The sequence below is a fragment of the Rhea americana genome, unplaced genomic scaffold (genome assembly GCF_003343005.1).
Source record: "Rhea americana isolate MKP2758 unplaced genomic scaffold, rheAme1 scaffold_336, whole genome shotgun sequence".
NCBI lineage: Eukaryota > Metazoa > Chordata > Aves > Rheiformes > Rheidae > Rhea > Rhea americana.
In genome coordinates this window covers 593,529-602,557 of record NW_028186464.1, presented here as the reverse complement: position 1 = coordinate 602,557, position 9,029 = coordinate 593,529, and positions in this window count along the sequence as shown.

Below are 9,029 nucleotides of genomic sequence, written 5' to 3'. Positions count from 1 at the left end.
TCGTAAAAGAAGCCGTAAAAAAAAAAAAAAAAAAAAAAAAAAACAACATGCCCTTTACTACTACACTCAAATGTAGCTGTGTTTCTCAGGAAGCAATGGGTGGTCTTACAGCTACAGAACAGACTTGTGACTCATGCGATTTGACTGCAATTCCGAGCTCTGTCACCAGCTTCCTGTGTGGTCATGGGCAACTTCAAGTTCTTGCAATTTGTCTCTTCCATCACTAACTAGGAAAAAAATGTTGCCTTCAGCCTCTCTGTCAGTTTACCATAAGATTAGCCCCAGATGACATATATGTACTGTATGTATACATGCATGCACACACAGAGTACAATGAAGTCCTGATCTCAGCTGAGATTTTTAGGTGCTGTATTACGACTAAAAACAATAGCTCAGTTCAAGCAAGAAATCTATTCTTTCTTAACGTTTCTCAAAAACAGTAAGTTGCAGTAAGTATCATTACAGCAGTGGTTAGGGGCCCCAGCCAAAGTCAGGAGAACCTTTATGTTTGGATAGCATCTATTATGGCAAGAAGCACTTCTGGCCTCAAGAGCTAAGAAGATGGAGAAGGGATTAGCACTTTCTCTTTTACAGATGATACATCAAAGCACAGAGAAACTAAAAGTCATTTGCCAGTGTTCATGGAAAAGTCTTGGATAGCCAAGAATTGAGGAAGTGACTCTAGGTTCCCATAAACCAATCCAAAAGCTTTGCTAAGAGAACACCCTTCCTCCTTGACCCAACCCTTCCCACCTATTCCCTTCTCTCCCCCTTTCAAATTCCACACAGACACCAAGAAAACTGATTTAATGCCAGCCAGCTTCTGGGATTCAACCTGAAGGGCAGCAGGATCCCAGGCACCTTGGACAGGCATTTGCTGCACAGTTGGGGCATATACTACATAAAGCAGCAGAATTAACAGGACCAGCCAGAGCACAAGTGATGACTGTAGAAAAATGCTGATGTTTTCCTGTATTGCAGGGTCCCTCCCTGCAGGAAATAATGTATTGTAATGCAGAGTGCTTTGGTTTCCTGCAAAATTGCTGTTGGAAGACAACACTAGCCTCTGCCCTCTACCATAGACATTGCACAATAGCCAGCAATTGAGAGCCACAGTAGATTTCACTTTGTCACAGAGAATAAAGGCAACACAGCTGGGATACTGGGAGGTAGAGTGACCATCACTTTCCAAGGCAATACTACTGAGGAAACCCTTAAAAATGATTTAAAATGGAACCTGACAGCTCAATTTAATCAGACACATCTTTTAAGGCCAGAGACCTGATCCCTAAGCAGTATCAACTCATGGCTCAGCAGAAGTTCTGACATGGGATTTTTTTTTTCTTAGAAGCCATTTAAAAGTCAGTCCATCAGTAACCATCCTTATCAGTGAGTATTCATATCTTTGGTTTAACTCAAAATTTCAGAAAACAAGGAAAGAGATAGAGCAGGGGAGCAGCTTGATTAAAGGAATGGCAAAGGTACTCAGAACTCACCAGGGCTGGGGTAATCCTGTACCTGCTGACTATCCATTGCCTTGAAAGGCCTTGCAAACAAAGTTTCTTTCTGAGTCCACCTGCTGCAGCAGCCCTCTTATCAGTGTTCATAGGGAAGGGATTTTCTACAGTTCTGTCTCTATTCTGGCATTTTTTCAAAGCATCTAAATACCTTGAGGAAATGGCAGAGAGACCTACACAACTGGGACATGTGGTCTTTTTATTTGTGTGTCCCTGGAAGCTGTGGTATTTCAACAGTTTAACATTGTAAGTACTGTCACTTAAGGGATCATAGCTGACTACATTTTGCTTTAGCAGACTCTAACTAATAGTACAGATGGGGCTGCTGATTTTATGGTCTCAGCTCTAATTGCCATGGTCTCAGTGGCAGGATGCAACATGGACATCTGTGTGCTCGTGTTGGATGGAAACAGCTGCCTTCGCTACTCAGGCAAAGCTAAGTTGTTCACGTAACTCCAGCACAGCTGCGCATCTTATCTTGTGATCGTCCCTCACAAGACCAAGGAATTGGGGAGAAGCAGGTGTCTTTGGATGCCAGCCATCCATCTGCACATGTGACCCAACCTTCTGCTCACAGATGAGTTATATCACATCACTGCCTTTCCCCAGAACATTCTCTAAGCAAGAAGCACTTCACTGAGGTTTGAACAATTTACTTTGTAAAAGGTCATGACTGGGGAGAGACCATTTGTTATCAGTCTTTTAGAAAATACAGTAGTAAACTAAGCTAATTATAGATCCGATCCAAAGGTAGAAATCTCTGGAACAGCTGCATTGACCTTTGGACTGGATCCATTTTGTTCCATTGATTATTACAGGAAGATTTACTGACATTTTTCCATGCCACCCTCTACATCTGGAAGCCTTCTTCTTGTCAAGAACCTTCATGCTTTCCCTCCAGGCCCATTTTCCAATGACTTGATTTTGGAGAGGATTTAAGAACACCCACCAATCTACTGTTGTCCAATCTACTTCAATGTACTGCATACTGTGTGGCCCAGTCCATTTCTTCTGTGTCTACAATTAAAAACTTCTTGGGGTCAAGACCTGTGCTCTATTCCCTGTTCAACCTCAGTGCTTAACAAAGTCCAGATTCTGGTACCTAATTACCTGAGAAGGACCGGGAGCCCAGCAGCCCTTTAAAATAGGAAGGATTGTTTCTGCCTGGAGTCAAAGTCACAGCAAGAAAATAAAATCGTGCTAGTCATTTTCCTGTTGATCTTTTTTTTCTTCCCTAAAATGTATTGAATTCCTAGCTCTCTGTTTGCCCTATTGTGGAAAGGGGGCAGCCTTGAATTTTGTACTAGCAGGTCCAGCTCCAGGGTTTTATGTTTACTGGGTCTTATATACCAGTTTTGAAGGTGAGGGTGGTAATGATGGGCATGGGGATCAGATCAGAATAGATTATTCCTTCATCTAATTTAAATGGAAGGAAGCACATCAGGATCCCATTGCAAGCATTTCAAGTAGCGTAATAATAAAACGGATGTGAAGGTCTGACCTTTCTACAAACAACATTTCTGAAAGGGCCCTTGGTGACTGAAAGAATCTGCAACTCCTGCTTTCCTGTGATTGAAATGTTGAAAATCCTTGTTTCCTTGAGTAAATATAAGATACGGCTTGGCAGCATGAATTGCATCAAACTTTCTTGAAAGAGTGAAGCATAACTCAGAATGGCTTGCAGGGCTGAAACTGTGACACTGGAGCAAAGAAAAGACCTTGTAAACCGAAGTGTTGTTTGTCTATGGCCTCTTTCATGCACAGTCGAGGATGTTTTTGAAAGCCAAAAGCATCACCACTATTCTCTAGAAAAGACAAATGATCAGTTCTCATTTCTCAATGGAATATGTAATAACATATATATCCTCTTTCTGGGTTTATTGAAATCTAATATTTTCCACAAAGCATTAGGTGTCTGATTCATAAAGAAGGGCCTAGCCTGGGGTTTTGGGAAGAATGGACTTCAGTTTCTGACTTTGCCATATATTTCCTGAATGAAGCAGGGAATTTAGGTACTTACCTTCTAGGGAATTCACCACATCGCTAACATGGGCTTAGATCATAGATCTCCTCGTATGTCAGGCTGAATTCCTAAAACAGAGAGGCTGTGGTTCCCTCACCCCTGAGACACGTCCGTCTACATTGCGGGCATGTGGGGCAGGAGCCATCTCCCAACATGTGGTTGTACACCAGTGAACACAATAGGCCCCTGTCTGGGCTGGCAGCACTTCTGCAAGGCAGGACTTCTAATCCAAATCACGACAGTAAGGACAACTGCTGAACAATGCTAACAATCATTTCCAGTATAAACTAGTTTTGAAAAGGCTTTAATAAACTTTTCCCTTTGTTCGAAATCTTTGTTCTCTCTCTCTCTTTTTTTTTTCATTGTTAAGCCGCTTCCTCCATTTCTCTCGGATTCTTCAGAACAAGTTGGAAATACACATTTTGTTCAAGACATGTTATTGTCTTGGCAGAGATGCACTGGATGAACTTCTTGGCTGACCTTGTGAGTCTATGCATGTACCCATGTTTGTGTGATTAAACAGCATGAGTGAGTGGAAGAAAGAGAGACTGATGATTCCTCATGATTTTAACATCACGGTCTTTTTGAGTTGCACCAGGCCAAGACAAAATGTTTTTTTCCAAATGTTTCATAGCTAATTTATGCAATAAAGAAGTAATGCAGTAACAGCAGTGAACATTAGTAGGCATAGACAAATTAGAAAATGATTGATTATGTTTGAAATATTCAAAGCAAACTTTGATGGACCTGTATGTCCTGAAAGAGCCCAAAGCAATGAAGTTACTTGAAAAAACAGTATCTCTTCCCCTACCATCAGAAAACCTTTTCTTTCTTTTTTTCAGTATCACACACACATACATATATATATATAATATATTAAAACGTTTCCTTTCCTAACCTCATTTTAAGCTTAAAGTAATAAAGACATGCTGTCACTACAGTCAGCAAAACATTAATAGTTACTTAGATATGTTTAAAAAATCAGGGGAAGGTAGATTTAAGCGGTAAAAGTGTTTTAAAAAAAAGAAAACTTGGACCAAATTGAATCCATGGAAAATGAAAACCATTTTGGAATTGCTTTATATTTTCCACCAAATTCATGGGAAAGGAGATACCAGAGTGTGGATGAGTGATGGATTTGATGAAGAATAAACCTTTTAACTTAGGGCTTCATTGGCACTTCCTGTGCTGTTCTTGAACCATTGGGACAGTTAAGAGGACCGACCAGTGGAGAAGCACTGCTGCTCTGATCCCATGCGGGCTCTCTCCCTGTGCAGAGCTACCACTCAGCGTAGCAGCTGCCTCTTTGTCATCTTCTGGAGACTTGGAGAGGCCATGTTAAACAAAACTATTTCCTGAAGACAAACAGCTACTTGGCCATGCAAAGGGTTTTCTCCTGGTCTGAAAGCTCTGTTCCCTCTTCTCTCCCATCAAGGATTTTTTTCTGTTTGATGAGAAAAGGGAGAAATCAGGGTGTGGTTGCTGTATCTCTGAACTTGGCTCTCCACATTGGCTGATGACATAATTAAATTAAAAAATGATATGAAAGGAAAGTTCTGATGATCCTTACCTATCAGCCATGCTGTGCAACCTTTCCCTTCTTTTCTAGCAACTTTCTGTTTTTGGAGCATTTCTCAGTTTCTTGAATCAGAATCTCACCAGCTGTGAGACTGGAGGACTGCCAGGAAAATCACCAGAACTCAACAGTATAAAGAAAGCCGCAAAAAGCAGCTGCCAGGGCCTGGGCTATAGTGTCCTTCTAATGGCATTATTCCTATTTGATCTTAGACTCTTCAAATAGGAATAAAATTTGTAAGCTTCTTGCATTTTCCTTGCCAATTTCATGCAAATTTATGGGAGGCAAGTGAAAGCTTCATTTCTGGCTAACCACATCCCTAAAGTCATAAATAGTCTGAAGCTTCTGTTATCTTACTTAATTTGGGGAAGGAAAGAAGCAAACAGATGCGCCATGAGGGCAGGCTGATTATAACTTTGACCTCCAATGTGAGAAAAGTTCAGTCATTTAGACTGTTTCAAGCTGTCATACTCTCTGTTAGCTTTTAACTTTGTAACAAACAAATTGGAATAAGAAAAGGCAATCTTTTTTCCCATAAGACTTAAGGGGGAAAATAACAAAAAGAGAAATGACAGCCTTACAACATAAGCATGAAGCCAACTGGGGACATTCATTGTAACAGGGTAGGATTATTTTAAATACTGTATATTATTTATTCCCACTGTACTCAAGCACCTGTATCTACTGTTTCAGAGCAGTTTTCTGTCCTTTGTTCAATGGCTATTCAGTCTGAGCAATGACTTAACACCTTGAATCAAGAGCATAGCATCAGTCTAGATAACAGGGATGTATACAACTTTCCATCAACACTGAAAATCCTTATTCTCTTTATCAATGCTTATCTAGTGATATGGGATGGCATAACAGAAACCCTGAACCCAGCATGGTTCATAGACTGTAGGGGCTGAATTCTGCCTTTATCAGTCCTAGAACGCTATGAGAGGAAAAGTAAACTAGTGAGCACAAAGTTTAAGGGCTCAGAAGAGCTGCGTTTGAAAGTGCCATCTCTCTCACGAGTCATCTGTGCTGTCTAGAGCGAGAAACTGTAGCCTTCATGCCTCTGCTACCTTCCTTCAAACTAATGGTCCTTGCTTCATGATCTGAGTGGAAAAAGTGATGTACACTATGAGTCACAGAGCTGCAATACCTGCAAAAAGCCATGCTTGGGTAATCAATATTTGTGCATGATTTGCCTATGTCTTATCTCAGTGCATCTCTTTAACGATGCTGTGCAAGCTGGATTTCTGAATGCATTGGTAACGGTGCACCAGCTGCCAGCAAGGATACAGAGATGCCTCTGCAAAAGGGCAGGATTACACTCCAAGATACATTATTTTAGACACTTGAAAAAAGTTTCTTGTGGGATTCACAGGGAGTTTTATGTTCAGGTTTATTTTGTTACCGAGCCTCATAAGTAAAAGTCAAAGCATTTATTTTCCAAGCAAATGATCTTTTTCAACCATGTCATCATTACTAGCACAAACAGCAGATTATAACAGCACAAAGCTCCCTCCTGCTTTACATAATAGTTTTTAATCCATCTGCTCTACTGCAAACTACAAAAGTCGTTGTCAAAAAACATTACCCAGAAGTTCAAAGAGATCCTACAAGTAATTGTAAACTTGTTAAAAAAAAAAAGAAAAAAGAAAAAGAAAAAAGAGAGAAAAAGACAAGCAAGTGTTATCCATTGGGGTGGAAGGTAAAGATATTCAAATGATTTTGCTTTAGCACAACAAAGGAAAAAAAAAATCTCATGTTGAGTCTTGTCAGTAGAGCACTATAGATATGCTAGGAGGAAACTTAAATCATCTCCAGAGAGCTGTAAGAAAACAGCATGCCCTCTGGACAACAAGAGTAGAATTTATATTATATCTAATGCAACACTAGTGAGATCTCTGCTGACACCTTGACACTTTGTTCAGTTCCTACACCAGTAATGCATCTATGTAGCCCTGCCAGCACTGGACCATACAGAATCACAGTATGGTTGAGGTTGGAAGGCACCTCTGGAGATCATCCAGTCCAAACCCCCTGCTCAAGCACTGAGCACACATTGCCCAGGACGGTGTCCAGATGGCTTTTGAATATCTCCAAGGATGGTGACGCCACCAGCTCTCTGGACTTGTTCCAGTGCTCAGTCACCCTCACAGTAAAGAAGTTTTTCCTTATGTTCAGACAGAGCTTCCTGTGTTTCAGCCTGTGCCTGTTGCCTCTCCTCCTATCACTGGGCACCACTGATGAGTCTGGCCTCATCCTCTTTACATCCTCCCTTCAAATACTTATACACATTGAAAAGATCTCCCCTCAGCCTTCTCTTCTCCAAACTGAACAGGCCCCCACACCAGAGGTCTGTAAGCAAGCTTTGCCCTTCAACTTCATGAGCAGAGTTTTGTGCACAGTACAAGAAATTCCTTACTCGCTCTCTTCTCTTGGCAGAAGTAACATTCTGTTGTACCTATGGATTTCGAGAAATAGTCCTACCAAGTTGTCTTGCTACACAGTTTGCTATATAAAAGTCAGTCTCCCTGGAACAGAACTGAAGAATTTTAGTCTGAGGTGACCAGTACAAGCTTTTGCCACCACAGTGGAAAATCCCTGGTCTTGATTAAATATTCCATGGAGTTGCAGAACAGTAAAGACATCACAGACCAAAACCATGAAGCAATTCCATTATATTTCTGCATTTGAACTGCCCGAGGAATATCAAGTGGCTGGATCAGGGAACAAAAATTGCAGCATAAGGATTTAACTTACCCCTAGCAAAAATGTTTGCAGACAAAGGCAATGAATTTCAGTGTGAATGAGGTATCCATTCTGATCCCCAAAGTTTTGATGCTGAGGCTTGTCATATTGGATATAGAACTTTGCTTGCGCTCAAGGAGTACTTGTCACAGCCACCAGTCTGTGGGGAACACTAGTCCTACCCCCATGCCAAACAGGAACTCTCCAGGATTTCTCTAATTACATTAGCTCTTGAAATTATGCAGAAGATGTGCTTAAGGTCCTGATCTTGCAAAAGATTACATGTGTAACTACCGTTGAAATCAATGGAACAATACAATTACATTTCTCCCTGTAAGTTCTTTTATGTTAGCAATTCCAGGCTAAATGAACCTTGAAAATCTCTGTCAAATTCTGCCAGAAGAGGGCACATCTATCTCAATTTGCAGACAAGAGATCATAATGTGCTGGAGATTTATGACAATACATTGCAACAGGTCCAGCCATATGTGAATTTCTATTTAAACCACTACTCTAAGTCATAAGTTTCCTGTCTGGATATTTTTCTTAAAGAAAATGCTAGTGTGGACTGATACCTTGCCTATCTGTCTGAGGCTGAGTCTTTTCATTCCTTGCCACTAATGAAAACACATGAAAGGAGAAGCAGATAGCATATACAAAAGGGAAACTTGTTTAATAACACCAAATTGTTCACAAAGGTCATGAGTCATATCCTTTCTTCTGCTCAAAGCTATGACGTTAGACTCCTGTTGATATCGTTTAAAAATATTTTTGTAGCATCCATTTTATTTGCTTTGTGGTTCTTAAGTGTGAGGAGCAGACAGGTTTATGACCATTTCTCCACAATCAAAGAGGCTAGAAACATACATACATATAAATATATATACATATATATACACACACACATAATTTTTAATGAAAGCTGAAGCATCATGTTATTCCAAAAACCAAGACATGACAGAAAAAAAAGTTTCTACATATTTGGAGACCTGCAAAAACTTCTAATGTTACTTACGAAATTGTTAAGAAAAATGTAGCTAAAAGAGTAAGTGCTTCTCCAGAACACTAATGCCAACTATAGAGCATGTTGCCCCGTTTTACAGGCTGTAGAGACCGAGTGTTTGCTGGTGCTTACATGACCATTCAATTCATGTCAAATGAAGTCTAACTG